This window comes from Meleagris gallopavo, chromosome 2 (genome assembly GCF_905368555.1).
Source record: "Meleagris gallopavo chromosome 2, MGAL_WU_HG_1.1, whole genome shotgun sequence".
NCBI lineage: Eukaryota > Metazoa > Chordata > Aves > Galliformes > Phasianidae > Meleagris > Meleagris gallopavo.
This window is the reverse complement of record NC_139405.1, coordinates 105560952-105577002: the sequence shown is the minus strand read 5'-3', so window position 1 is coordinate 105577002 and position 16051 is coordinate 105560952.

Sequence of the window (16051 nt, the reverse complement as noted above, 5' to 3'; positions counted from 1 at the left end):
GCCATTTTATCACCCACCTTCTTGGAGCTATGAGGTTTCTGCAAATGGTTTTCATTTGTACATCCTCAAATCGTCAGCAAATAGTCAAGTAACTTCAGATTTGTCCAATAGCCCATGTCCCAGCACTAGGATCCTGTTAGCCATCCCTATCTTGTGAAAACACTTTGTTGTTCATCCCCTTAATCAGTGAAAGACTTTTTACCTCCTATAATAATCATGCCCATGGCCTCTTGCACTCAGCAGCTTTTGGAAGTGACTTTTGAAAAGCTGCAAGGACAACACCAACCAGACTGGCACGATAGTTGGTGCTGCAGAGAGCTGAGAGTTCTGTTAAACAAGACTCCAGCCTGCAAAAGCCACGTGGACTCTTCCCCTGTTTCACAAGGTCCTAGGCACCCTGCTCAGGGTGCTCCTTCTCAGGGGGTGATTGGACCAGATGGACCCAGAAGTGCCTCCAATCTCAGCCATGCCGTGATTCTCTGAGATGTGAGAAGTCCAGCACCATGTTTGCCAATCTAGTAGTTTCATATTCAAGTTACTTTAGCATTATTTCATGCATCCACTGCATCCTACAGACCTGAACTTATTCACCATAAACCTCAGTCCTCCACTCTTCACACGGCCTGACAGGCTTTCTAACCCAGCCATATTTGGAAAAGGATTAATAATCTTTTCATGATGCTAGAAAGATATTCTTTGAATCTTCTTACTCTATCTTTTCAGGAGAATGCATGCTCTCTATTTTTTGCCTTGTTTGAACATGAAGACTTCTTGCTTGTAATAGTCTCCTGTGCTCTGATCCTTAACTACAGTAGCTCTTTTCTGGTCTTTCAAAAAATCTTTTCTGATACATACCATGTATTTTCTCTGAGCCTTTATTATGGTGTCTTTAAGCAACATCCATGCTGTTTGCAAACATTTCACCCATTTCTGGCTTCTATTAATTTCCTTTTAAAAAATTGCCATTTTTCATAGGTCTCTTTGCTAAATCCAAGCCTGCACTGGTGATATTTTTGGCTATCTTCTTCCTACAACAATACCAAATCTCACTACATTACAGCTTCTCATAAAAGCAGCTCTTTAATAACACCACAGCAAATGCAGGCTGCACAAAGAGTTCCTTTGCCCCTGACTACATCTCCAAGAAGTAGTTGCTCATAAGTGTCTAAATATTTAGCCTCAGCATCATATTTTGCCATTGTGTTTACCCAGTGTACATGACTTTTTCCCTTCTTACTGCATCTTGTAGTCCCACAGTGTTCTTCTTTGGGACATCTTGGACATTGTCCTTGCTGTGGTCAAGCAATCCATCAATAACCCTGTTGCATTCTCCTCTTGGGTGTGGAACTGCAGTCTGTTGACATCACTGTTATTTATCGATACAGTTAACTTATTGATCTGCTGTGACTTTCAAGTTTTATTTACTGTGATAATGCTCCTCCAGGAGCATATATTAAAACCTGTATAACTTCTAGTTTTCTCAATGGTGTCCTGATTATCTTCTCCCCAATAATTAGCTATGATGCTGTAGTGGAAATGCTAACACCTAGAGGGAAGGCCAACCCAGTTGCAAGCAATGCACCTGAGTGACCTGAAGAGGTGGAGCCAGGATTCAGCCCTTCTCAGATCTCATTTAAGCCCATCGAACTCCAACCCTTTCCATGGGCAGGGATGTCTCCCATCAGATCAGATTGTCCAAAGCCCTGTCTAGCCTGGCCTTGGGTTCTGCCAGGGATGGGTAATACTGGTCAATTCTTGGCCAAGATTCTATTTCTAGACAACCAGCCCCCTTTACATTCATACTGAGCTACTGTAGTACCAGGAAGGACAAACAGAGCAACTTTACAGCTGGCAGCTCTTCCTGACTCCTCTTTATATCTACTCCTGCACACATCTTCTCTGTCATGCCCCATAGACTTGGTCTGCCCATCATCCAGAAGTTTCTCATGGGAATGGTGTCTTAAGCCATGTTCCTCCCCTCCAGATCAGAGAAATCCAGTGCAGTGCTGTCAGACTTTTCCCTACTCTTGTGATTTGTGGACTAAAAGCTCCCTCACATGAAGATGCAATGTTTCATCTAAACTGGGACATCCTTTGAAGGCATAAGAAGAAAAGGGAAGATTGTTGCTTTTCTTTAACTGATGGAGTAGAGAAGTCAACCAGTTTATGGTAGTCTCATGTTTGCCCCACTGAGGTCTTGAGATTGCAAAACAGACCTGGATTAAAATAAACCCAGCACAAATATTGTCATAATTATTGGTTTTAACCCAAACCAGGATCCTATCCTGGTTCACTAGATTGCAATACTTTGATTCTTCCAGAAACTGCCATACAGATGGCTACACTACACAACTGAAGTACCTTGGTTGGATAAGCAGCATTTTTAAGGTCTATAATTTCCTAATTGTCACCTTTCTCATGTTTTGGAGGGTTAAATATTTCCTCAGTCCCAGTCCTAGCAGGCTTTGGAGGTGACAGCTACCAGAACCTTATCAATGTGGATGTTCTTGACCATTATCTCTGGTGGGATCTAAGCATCCTTCTGCCTCCTGTGAGAGTGGACCTGCTGATTTGGGAATGGAATTGGAAAACACTGGGATGCTGTGAGTTTTGCATGCTACTGCACAGCTCTTACAGGTGTGCTAATGAGAGACAGCACTCTGCTCATCACCAGCCTGAGACCTTGGCGAATATAAGTAAAAAATGCCAATTTGCATGTCTTGGGGTTAATTGAGGAAATCTCTGACGGAAAATCTTGCTGTCACTTCTGACGCCTGTTCTGAATATAAATTGTATGTCTCCGTGGGATACTGTGAAAGCTTTTCAACTTCCACACAAACCTATAGAAATAAGGAAGGTTGTTAGTTCCCAGAGCTCACGAAGAAGGACTTTTTTCAGCAAAATTTAATAGTTTCACTATTTACCTGTGTTGATGTTAAAGTGGAACTTAGAGGCCAAGCGCATGGAACATGGGATTCTTAAACAAAAAATACAACAAAGGGGCATATTTTCTATCACCAAGGCCACACATTTCCAAAGAAAAAAGTCATTTCTGCATGCACAGAAAAGCACTTATTTTCAAGTGAAGTATCCTTTACTCTATACCATGTTCCTTGTGGATAAAAATACTTAGTGGATTTATTCTGTCTTCTAAGAAGCCAGGAAGTTGTTTAACCACATGCACTTGTCTCAATGAGAAAATCAGGAAAGTGCAAAAGAAAGGAAATGGTTAATTCACTGAATACTGAGGATGAATCAATGCAGATTTCTATTATTCCAGAATCACAGCATGTTTTTTCATCACCTGATCTTTTAGGGGCAGGCTTCGTTGCTTTCACAACTGTTTAATTATAACCACTATAGGATTACCGCCAATGGTGCAACGCACAATCAGAAATCCAGATTATTTCTGTGTTTAATTGCAAATGCTGTGTGATTCTCTGATCTTCCCATCAGAAGATTTTATAAATGTCTTTCTGCGCATTATGTCTATATAATTAACTGTTCTCGTAGGAACACCTATTTTTTTGAGTTTATGGAGAACACCGGGGAGAGGCATAAGTTTGATGCTGATTCTAAATGAATCATTGCTTGGTTTTCAAAGTTATCCTTTAGTGATTTTGACATTCAATCTTTTTTTTTAATATCCATATCCATAATGGTAAAGAAATTAATTGGATAAAGCAGAAAAAGAGAGCAAAAAGACCAAATTTTGCTCTTGACAAGAGATCTATGAAACCAACTCAATTCCTGGTTACTCCAACAGGACAGGAAATTTTTACCAAATTCCTTTCACTTCCACTTTTTCACTTTTCTCATTTGAGCATTTAGATGTGGCTGTGCAACGCTGCTGATTTCAGTGTGTTGCAAAGGATATAATTAAAAGCAGAATCCTACTTTGATTATTGCTCCACTATGTGCACTTATGAGCAGCTGCAAGGTGATGAGCTGCTAAAACCATACAACCATGTGAAGCGTTATGGGCAGAGCAGCATGCCCACATTTTGGGTGCCTCTCTAGATAGCTCCACGGCACTGCCAGCAGTAAGAGAGCGTCTTGGGGTGATGCCACCAGAAAAGCACCAGAGCTGTGTATGAACTCCTCGGCATCGTAGTGCTTTTCCCATGCGTTCTTGGTGAGTTCCAATTTCCTGTGCCTAAACATCACATGGATGAAATGGGAATAAGCATCCTTCCTTCCTTCCCATGCAAGGACAATTAATAAAATTAATCCACCAGTCCCTAAGATAGTAACAGTACAGAGTATGATGGTTAACTGCACAACAGCACAGGTTTCAAGATCTGTCACAGGCTCCTGAAGGAGAAATCTTTTTTATTTCTTGCTGTCATCAACATGGGAAATACAACATGGGCAGTCACTTTTGAAGAAAAATCAAGAATAAAAGAGAACACATGCAGAAAAATGTTACAATAGTCAAAGCCAAAATATCCTACTCATCTCCTGTAGGAGGAAAGTCATCAAGAATTGGAAAAGGGAAAGCCTACATGATTAAAAGGAGAACAAGATTGGCTTCTCTCTGGCTGACAGTCTGTGCATCAGTGTTATTCTGTTTCAAGGCAGTCCTGTTTGCCAGACAGTACAATCAAGGCAGATATAGAGCTGCAGAAAGGCATAACGATGGGCATAGAAAACATCAAAGATTCTCTTTTCAATGTAAGAAAGAGACAGAAAATTAAACTTCAAGTAGGAAATAAGGTTCTGACCTTTGCTGAGACTGACCAGAGAGACAAGCCCTAAATACGATATAGAAAGTAGCCAGTCCGAGATTGGAAAAAACAGGGCATTGGTGTATTTTACGTGAAACTTGCACATGTCTGGTAAAGTGTTGAGTTCCATTTCTTTACCTTAGACACAAGGTGAGTGTGAGCTTGGTGAAGCCATGTCAAAGCTGTTGCATCCTAAAGTTTTAGCCTGTAATACAAAACTGAAGAAAAAGGGGATCCCCGTTATATCTTTTTTATAAAACAACTTCAAATCTTCAATGATTTTTGCTGTTTAAATAAATCCAGAGGAGGGCCACAAAGATAATTGGAGGGTTGGAGCACATCTCCTATGAATAAGGATTGAGGAAATTGGGCCTGTTCAGCTTGGAGAAGAGAAGGCTCCAGGAAGACCTCATTGCAGCCTTCCAGTACTCGAAGGGAGCTTACAGGCAGGAGGGGAACCGACTTTTTGTATGGTCTGATAGTGTTAGGATAAGGGGTAATGGCTTTGAACTAAAAGAGGGGAGACTTAAACTAGAGGATAGGAAAAAATTCTTTACTCAGAGGGCAGTGAGGCCCTGGCTCTGCTGCCTGGAGCTGTGGGTGCCCCATCTCTGGGGGTGCCCAAGGCCATGAATGGGGCCCCGGGCAGCCTGAGCTGGTGGTAACCAACCATGGGTTGGTTTACAGGGGCTGGAACTAAATGATCTTTAAGGTCCCATCCAACCCTATCATTCTGTGATTCCATGTTGTGGAGAACTGTGTCAAAAACCTTTTTAGATGATATCAGTAGCTCTTCTCCACTGATGCAGTTATGCTATCATAGAAGGCCATCATATTGTTTCTTGCTCATAACAAGTTTGGATTAGGGTGCAATAAAAACTGTCTGTCCTTTCCTCACTTTGATTTACCATTCTGCAGTAAACCTAAGGGATACCTGCCCAGTTCATCAGCCGTGCTCCTATATTTATTTCTCAATGACTTACAAGTATGTGGAATGGTGTTGGACTTCGTTTTGATCTGCATGAATCTTATATTAACATCCCTCCTTTTGACAGCAATCTCCTCTGCAGAGTGCTTTGTGAGATCTTCCTGTCCTGAATCCATTAAAAGCAGGTCTCTTTGACATTGTAGTGTTACACAGTACAGTGTAAATGCTTTACAGAAGTCCAAGGACAATGTATTTACTTAAAAAGCAATGTTCGTTTTTTGCCTTGACTACCTGCTGACAAACATTATGAAATTGTTGTCTGTCTGATATGATTTACCTGCACAGTGTCACATAGGAGGAGATAATCCTACCTACAGCAGGTTGTTATGACCTCACATTGGGTGTGATAAAGCTGAACAAGCACTTCTGTATCTGCCTTGACATGCAGGCCTTGATGGTCCACCCTGTTGTTGGAAAGCAGAATTTGGAAGTAAGAATCTCCCAGCTGGCATCAGGCATCCCAAATCCATTTGCTGTGCCCCGGCCCTCTGTTTGGTACAGTGCTCAGACTAAAGACCTGGTTTTGTTTGGCCTCAAAGCAATTTTACACAGTTGTCCAGCAATATATTGCTTTCCCCACTTCTTTGAGGAGGGCCAATGTCTCTCATCTATGCTCAAATACAAACCATTATGCTGTGATGGTGGTGGGACAAAAGCTACCTTCAAGGTCTAGTTTTGCACAGCACTCAGAATGCAGGCTAACAAGAAGATCTCTCTGCTGATAAGTAAAGCCATTAGTGATTTCTTCATTCTACACATGGCAGCAGAAAACTGAGCAAACAGGGCCTATGTTCTACTTGAAAGCCAGAAGATACAAGGCTTATACTGACTTTGAGTACAAGTGAAATATTTAACATGGATGTTATATCAATTACATATAATTTTAAGCAGTGTTAACTTTCGGCGTTGAAAAGTCCTGAGATTAGTGCCAAGAATGATAATTGTACAAGTTTTGATCTGAATGACTGGGAGTTGGAACTAGATGATCTTTGAGGTCCCTTCCAACCCGGGCCATTCTTTGATTCTACAAATAGTAAACACATTTTTTTATTCACCTCCTGTGTTTAGAGCTGTCACTCTGTAGATGCAACTCCAGGAGATAAAAACTTGTGTGAAATGTGAAAGTTGGTGTTTTCAAGCAAGGAGACACTGCTAGATCCTGGGGAGGTTCTTAGGATTATCTTAGGATTATCTGTGGTTTACAATAAAGTTGTGAGTGGTAGTGACCTCACATTTCTTTCTGGTAGGATAGTGTGTGCATTTTATATCCTAGGGTATAACAGTAAAATATTTCTAAAAAAAAAATAAATGTATTCATAATTGCTAATGTGATTGAGAATGTACATTTAAGAAATGTAATGGCATAAACCTGAAGAAATCTAATTTTGAAAGGAAGCTGTCTAAATTTAGAGTGATGTAGTGCTAATTAATCCATTTAGCATTCCATTCTGGTTTCAGCTCTAGGAATGAATAAACAGAGGACTGCCCCTGGCTTAGGAGGGGCAAGGAAAATGAAAAAGGTTGGATTTTTTTTTTTTTTTTTTTTTTTTTTTTTTTTTTTTTTTTTTGCTATCCAGTCAAAACTTTTCATCTCTGATCATCTCAGTGACAGAGGTATTGTTTCTGGGCTGATTTGCAGCAGCTGGGTTTTCAAATGCATTCTAGCAAATTGAGAGTTAAACTTTTTAGTTTTCATGCAGGTAAAAGCTGTGTCTATTACTTCATTTAGTATTACTTCATTACTTCATTGAGTCACCCACAAAGATGTCAAATAACACTGGTCCTGGCATCAGTCCCTGAGGAAGGCCACTCATCACCAGTCTCCACTTGAACACTGAGCTGTTGACTGCAACCCTTTGAGTGCAACCATCCAACCAGTTCCTCATCCAGCAAACAGTCCATCCATCAAATCCATTTTTCTCCAATGTCACGCAGGACAGTGTCAAGCACTTTGCATAGGTCCAGGTAGATGTCCGTGTTCATTGCAGGGAAGTTGAACTAGATGACTTGTGAAGGCATCTCTTCTAATTCTAAGGATTCTATGGTTCTGTAATTCTAAGATTTAAGACAAGATTTTTTTTCCTCTGAAAATGGAGTCACTGCTCTGCTCTCCAGGTCCAGAAGGGAGTCTGAGTTTCGGCTTCACGGAGGAGAGATGGTAAATCCACATAACGGTGGTATGGGAAAGATGGGATTTGGCCAAGTGTCTGCAGTGAAGTGTCCAAAGGAAGGTTCCAAGTCCATGCTGTCCTCTTCCAAGATGAATGTGAGAATCAGAGTGTGTAGAGGGTCTGCTCTCCTCCCTGATTGCCATGGAAAAAAAATGCATATTAAGCAAGAAGGGAAAAGTCACTGGGACTATGGGACAGAAACAGAACCAAAATATCTGGAAAATCCTGATCTTTGAACCATGACAGCTTCCACATAAACAATACAGTGGGAAGGCTCCTGATGCAAAATTAACAGACATCAATTGTTTTTTTGTACACTGAATGATGTCAGGTCCCAGCGTTTTTTCTTTCTGGAGGACTGTGGAAAACATCGGCCTGGAGTTTAACTGTTTTTATTCTTATTACTCATTTTTAACCCATTTCTCCCTTTGAAAAACCCCATAATCATCTTCAAAACCTACCCAAAATCTGAACCAACAAGTTAACGCATTGGTGTAATCTCATACAGCTCTCAGGCATACACATACAGCTGCTTTCTCTATGAAAGATGTAATAAAAAGTCACAGTATTCAGCAGTTGTGGACAACATTGCTATTCATGGTTGTTTTTTATATGGTACAATATTCAGGATCAGACCTAAAAGACGTTCCTGACTTCATTGTTATTATTGTTGCTGTTCTAAAGGAAGAAATTAAAGTACGGAGTTGAAGACTAATGTGTCTTTTGAGTGCCTTGGCATAGACAGAAGGGACTGAGAAACTGCAGAGGCAAAACTGTCACCTGAATTAAAAACATTGGTGTCAAGGGATGGTACACTGAGATATTGGGGACAAAGAGATTTTTCTTCCTGTGTCGATCAGACAAGTAGCACTGTGGGGCCTTGGTCCAGGCATGCGGAAAAAGGTGGTGAATGCCAATTGGCTTCACTTGAGCCATCACTGCGACTGTCTGTAGTGATAGGGTGAGAGGTAATGGCCTTAAGTGGTGATACAGTGGCATAGGCTGCCCAGGGAGGTGGTGGGGTCACTGTCCCTGGAGATGTTCAAGGAACGTGGAGATGTGGCACTGAGGGACAATGTCTGTGGGCATGGTGGGGATGGGATGGGGTTGGGTCTCGTGGTCTTAGTGTTCTTTTCCAGCCTTAGTGATCCTATGGTTCTACAGGAGATGTCTCACCACGAAATGCACATTTTGAGTCAAGGCAAACCCCTCCCATCCAAATCCCAGGAGTAGGTAGGTCCACACTGGGTAGTGTGACAGGAAGTTCCCCTGAGAGACTGTGCTGATGCTTCTTCTGATTGTATTTCTTCTATGCACATCCATATCACTGTTCCCACGTGTAGAAATATGACATTTGTTCATGATAGCTGTTACTGAACGCCTTCAGGTGAACCAATGCAATGACCAAGCCTTGCATTTTTGCAAAGGAATTCACCACTGCATCTACTTCTCGTGGCCATGAAGTCCCAGGAGAGAGGGAGCAGCACCCTTTGCCTGCATGATTTCATTGGAATTACGTAATTACTTTCTTCAAGCTAAAAGTATTTCAAGTGTTTAATTGCCAGCGCTACATAACAATCTGCAGTAATTATATAATTAACAAGAAATTGCAGCTCCCATTAGGTACTTAGAACAAGTCAAATTTAGGGTTGATTTTTTAAAAAGGTGGGAAGTTGTGCACATGTGGTTTTTTGCATAACGATATGACCTCAAAGTAGTGAGTCGATTTTTTTTCTTTCCATAAATGAACATTTCAGTATTCATTTAGAAAGCTGTTGGAGTAAGACTTGGTTGCAAAAATCAAGAAATCTATTGGAGTTGTTGTTTAAAAAGTTCATTGACGTTCTTTCCTTACCTGAAAGCTCGCTGGAAGAGGTAATGCTGGATTTTGATATCATTTTGAATAGAAAAAGAATTGGACCAACCCCAGGGACAAAGCCTTGCTGCAATGGAGATGGGAGAAGAAACCTGATCCTGTGCTCAGGTTGGTGTTTTAGCCATTGGGTCACCATTTATCCCCACTAATGGGAGCTGCCCTCTGACACAACAGTGCTATCTGGTACTTTATAGCCAGGACTGGAAAAAGGGCTATCACATCCTTGCCATATTGCTGATCCTGTTTTTCAAGTGACCAACATTGCATTCATTAAAGCTGTTGGAGCTTTGCCACACAGACCAGCCAAAAGCTTCCTCTTTGAGCAAGCCCCCAACTCTCCAAACAACAAACAATTTCATCAAAGGAATGACACCAGCCCTCCTTAACTGCAGGCAGGAAAGAAAAAATTCCTCTGCATTTTCCACCCAGATGTGTAAAATGAAGATCCTGCCTAACTAACCTCTTTTAAAGTCTCAGGCATGGCCCGGGAGATATAATTGATCTGGAGTTTTTAAAAGCCGTTGCCAATTTCATCAGAAAGATGTCTTGTGCAACTAAAACCCACTGGGAGCCTGAGTGAAATAATGGAATGGTTAAGTAACTTAGTACAGGCAGCAAGGAGAATTTGTAGCAGGAACTGTAGGCACGTTGATCTGGTGCCAGGTCGGGGAAATCAGTTGTAGAACTGATTTCATTTGGTGGTGATGCAAAAACAAAGGTGCCAGACAAAGGAGGCAGGGCAAACGCACTATTCCTGCTCCTCTGGGTGAGGAAAGAGTGGTAAAAAAATGGGAGGGGGGAAATATGCTCAGAGCACTGCATAAGAGGTTGAAACCATACCTCAAACTTTGGAAGCTTCTTTGTCACATGTGGAAATAATGTAATAGCCCAGCAGGCAGAGGGCTGCATCTCAGCACAAAGTGGGTCTGAGCAAACCTCACTGATTTCCATAGGAGCTCCTCTGTGGAAGCAGTGGTGATCCTGCACCGGGGCTCGTTCTGCTGCAAACAGCAGAGGGGAAAGCATCCCGTGCTGCTTTATTATCAGCAGCCAGACAAGGGATCTGATGGCGGAGATGGCAAAGCGGGGAATGGGGTTTGGAGATAACCGGTGTCGCGCCATGGCGGATGTAAATCCCTTGGTGGGGTCTGGCTGCTCACCCCGCAAGGATCCAGCCCTTTGTTCCCTGCAGACTCCGGGATTAGTGGCAATGAAAAGAATAAAGAACAGACCTCATGAAGCTGCGATTCACCCGCACATTAATGTATGCGCATAAAAGGAGCGGCCACCCGGGCCAGGCTGGGAGAGAAAGGATGCGAAGGTCATTCAGGAGCAGATGTCACCTTAGTAGAAAACAAAGCAGTAAAATGAACAAGCCTCAATGGACCCAACGCCTTTTCAGGCAGGCTCCAGAATTCGTGTTCCAGTAACAGAAATAAATGTACAAGGAAAATGTGTGTGTTTGTTTCCTTGTTTCACAGCAATAGAATCACGTCCCCGCGTCTGTGCAGGAGCTCCTTGAAATAAAGCTAGAACAACACTTATCTCTTATCAGCACTTGGGATTTGCAATAATGAAAAGATTTGCATAACAAATACTCCTTCTCCTTGTTCTGGTTGGGATGGAAGTATTAATTTCCCTTAGTTTTCTACAATATATTTTTTAAAATATGTTTACCTTACTGTGAAAAATTCAGTCCCTCTTATTTTTAACAACTATCTAAGCCCTTCTGTATGACCTTAGCCTGCTCCACTTTGGGAAATGAAATGTATATATATTGCCCTTGTTTATATCTCTACAGGTTCTTGCATACTTTCAGAAAAAAATAAAGAAAAAAGGTGTCCTCTACCCCTTGCATGGCTCTGCTTTACTCCCATGTCAGTCTGTGGGCCTCTGCAGCCAGACATAGAGCAAACCAGGCAAGAGAAGGTTCTACACTATGTAGTCAATTAATTATGAAGTCAATCAGGAGGTAAATATATGCATTAGCATTGTCGAGGGCTAGAGGGTATCTCTTCTGCAGTAGCAGAGGCTCTTTATGCATGTCAGCCTGCTCTGCCCTTTGATCATTTATGCTCCAGCCATGGCCCCTCTGCAGGCTCATGTTGTTTCTCCCAAGCTTTGTGCCTGGCCTGTCTGGAGCTGGAGGAATGATCTTCCACAGGTTCTCCTGGCTGCAGCTCAGCCTCTCCTTACACTGGGGCAGGATCATATAGACATAGAATCATAGAATCATAATGGTTAGAAAAGACCATTAAGATCACCAAGTTCAACTCCAACCTTGTCTAGCTTGGAGAAGAGAAGGCTCTGGGAAGACCTTATTGTAGCCTTCCAATACTTGAAGGGAGTGTATAAACAGGAGGGGAAATGGCTGTTTACCTGGATTGATAGTAATAGGACAAGGGGGAATGGTCTTAAACTGAGACAGGGGAGGTTTAGCTTGGATATTAGGAGGAAGTTTTTCACCCAGAGGGTGGTGAGGCACTGGAACAGGTTGCCCAAGGAGGTTGTGGATGCCCCATCCCTGGAGGCATTCAAGGCCAGGCTGGATGTGGCTCTGGGCAGCCTGGTCTGCTGGTTGGTGACCTGCACATAGCAGGGGGTTGGAATTGGATGAGCATTGTGGTCCTTTTCAACCCCCACCACATCCCTCAGTGCCACATCCGCACGGTTCTGGAACACCTCCAGGGATGGTGACCTCACTACCTCCCTGGGCAGCTGTGTCACTGCCTCACCGCTCTTTCTGGGGAATTTTTCCTAATATCCAACCTGAAAGTAGTAGATGAAGTAGATCATGTTGCTCCCAACATGTGTTTGGCTCACTCTTTAACCCAGCTGTGGTTCTTGGAGACCTTCCACACCACACACCAGAACTAAACCACAGGTAAGTGACCACTTGTGACCAGGACCTGCTGGAAACATAGTATGAGACCTGTTAGACTTACGAGATTCATCCTTCAAGTTAAAAAGCTTCTCCTTGGAAAAAAAATCATACTGATGTATTTCTTTTTCAAGACTTTCAGACCTCTTGAAAAAGGTCTCCTTCCACACTTACGGTGAACCAGCTTTTAATATCTAAGGTCAATCTTCCTTCTTCCAAATAAAGCCTCTTTCTTTCAGCCCTCTTTCTGGGAGATGACCTCCGTTTTCTCCAGAACACCTTTTCTCCTAGTTGTACCCTTCTAATGTCCTGGCATAATATTTTCTGTAGCAAACAAAGACAAAACAAAACAGAATAAAACCGTTTTTATCTCCGTGCCTTTACTTCTGAAGAAGCAAAAAGTACAAGATACATACAATTCTCAACTCAAGCTCCTACACCTACAGTTTGTCCTACCTGTTTGGAGTGCCACATCTTTGTCACATCCATGCCTCTGCACGGAAGCAGTGCAGGAACACAGTACTCAGCCTGGATGTGGGGCTGAGCAGCTCTTCCTTTGGGACCCTGCCGCAAATCGCCATCTTGGCTTGCACGAAAGTGATGCTTTTGCCATCCCACTTTTTCTCCTCCACTAAAGCATGGCAGGGCAGCAAAAAAGCTTTCTTCTGCCTTAATAATTCCTTGGATAAATCTTCATTTTTTTTTTAATATAACAAAGAAAGATAAAAAATAGTATTTCCAGTGGGGGCTTGAAGATCACAATGTGTTACTTGCAGTGTGACTTTCTGCATGTGGACTAAACTCCAGGCATGACTATTTTGCTTCTCTGTTTTGAAAAGACAAAGTGCAGAGATAACAGACCGTCTCCTTTTAGTCAGATAACTAAAAGGAAAGAGGATTATTGATCTTCTTGTTACTTTTTTTGTGTCTTTGGAAAGATCATTAACAAAATAATTTAGGCAGGAAAATGGAAGGCTAAGAGCTGCACCAAGAGGATGGTTAAGTTCCCTTGCAAACCCCTGAAACCACTTTACTTCACACCTTTTGCCGTTGCCTCATTGTGGAGTTTATAGCCAATGAAAGGCAGCTGAATAACTGATTTCTACCTCATTGGTATCACTTGCAGTCACAGAATCAGAGAATTGCAGAGTTGCAGATGTTGGAAGGGACCTCAAGAGATCGTTGAATCCAACCCCCTGCTGAAGTAGATCCCTACAATAGGTGGCAGACGTCAGCATCCAGACAAGTCTTGAATATCTCCACAGAAGGAGACTCCAACACCTCTCCGGGCAGCCTGTGCCAGTGCTCATCACCCTGACTGTAAAAATGTTCTTCTGCATGTTTGTACAAAACTTCAATTTCTAGGCCATTTCTCCTTGACCTATCACTACACTCTACCAAGAAGAGCCTGGCCTCATCCCCTCCGTTCAGATATTTATCAAAATTAATCAGATGCCTTATCAATCTTCCGCAGGCTGAACAGACCCATGTCTCTCAGCCTTTCCTCATACGGGAGATGATCTTCATCATCTTTGTGGCCCTGCACTGGACTCCTTCCGGAAGACCCCTGTCTTTTTCAAACTGAGCCCAGAACTGGACACAGTAGTCCCCAGGGCAGAGTAGAGGGAGAGGATTGCCTTCCTCAACGTGCTGGCCACTTTTTAATGCACTTCAGGATACCACTGGCATTCTTGGCCACCAGAGCACACTGCTGGGCAAGTGTGGGCAGAAGAACACAGTCTTCTGTGAATTACTCTTGGGAAAAAAACACAAAAACAAGGAGAAAGTTGGGTTTGTGGTCCAGCTTATGAGTGCTGAACAACACCTTTAGTTAGTTGCAAAATCATAGAACCACAGAATGGTTTGAGTTGGAAAGGACCCTTCAAGGCCATCTGTCCCACTGAGCAGGGACACCCACAGCTCCATCAGTGCTCAGAGCCCATCCAGCCTAACCTTGGCTGTCTGCAGGGATGGGGCACCCACCATATCTCTGAGCAACCTATACCAGTGTCTCACCACCCTTACTTATTCATATTCTTGCTACAAAATAGAGTCAACTGTCCATTTGCTAAAGTATCTGACAGTTTTCTGCAAAGAGAGTGGCCTGTGGGAATTCTTGTGGGAATTTTGTGCTGCTTTTCCTTAGGATCACTTGAGAAGAGATACCATGAGTTGTCTCTGGAAGACTCGTTAGAATTTGCAATATTAAAATTGTTTCCTGAGGTAGTTCAGACTCTATTCTGACATGAACAAAATCCAAAAGTCCCACTTCATGTCATCCAGAAATCAGTGTATTACACATGTGGACATTAATACGGTAGAGCAACATTTTCTGCCGAGGAGAGGAAATTAAAAATATTAGCATTCTTTCCAGTTCATTGTGCTGGAACAGTCCATACTAATGATATCCATTGGTCAAAAAGGAAGAGGAGGATGCTTCCTCATTCATGGACATTATGTAGAAAATTTAACAAGCCATTTCTTTATTTCTCTTTATTTAGGACATTCATGCATGCCATCTCTTATTTCAGGGCATTGTGCTTTTTAATTAGGACATAGCCTTTGTAATAAGCACATTTAAGAAGAATTGCCAAAGAAATAAAACCTTAGGACATTAAACTAAAGCGACAAGGAATTAAAAAGGCATATGATTTTCCAGATTTTATCCCCTAGGAAATATTTTGAGTTTGTTGGGTCATCAACAGCAGTTTTAAACTCAAAACTTTATACTTTCCTTATTAAGGCAGGAGAGGGGGTGAATCTCTGCAACTTAATAAGCAATTCTCAGCTCTCATAACTCTACAGTTATGGAAAGTATAATTTAACTCCATATTCAGCCACCATTGTGCCATGACAAAGTCCATGTTCCTCTCTACTAGGGGAAAAGATATTCTATTTTCATTCTGTCTGCTTGGTCATACAGGAAATGATGCCTGTCTTCCTCAATTTGTCCTCTTGACAATGAAGTGCCAAACAAAAAGCAAGAATAAAAAGATAAGAAGGGAAAGTTAACACCATAGAATTTGTCTTTTGCTTCTCACTTGCAGAGGAGTAATTAAAATGACAGGTGAATAGATGTGATTTTTTTTCTGCCAAGGAATAGGTGACAGGGAGGACAGTTGAAGGATCTTCTTATGGAGGCCTTCTTATGGAGACCTGCCTGTCTGTCTTGAGCAAGCAACAACTATGCATTTATTTGGGGACAGGAACAAAACAGTGGTTGAACTCAATGATTCTTATGGTCTCTTCCAACTCAGGATATTCTATGACTCCATGATAGGCATAGATTGAGCGCTTTTACAGAGTACATCTGATCTTACTTCTAACTCTTGGAGCAGGAGGTTGGACCAGAGACCTTCTGGAGCTGCTTCCAGCTCAAATCCTCTTGTGGTCCTGCAAGCGAATGAC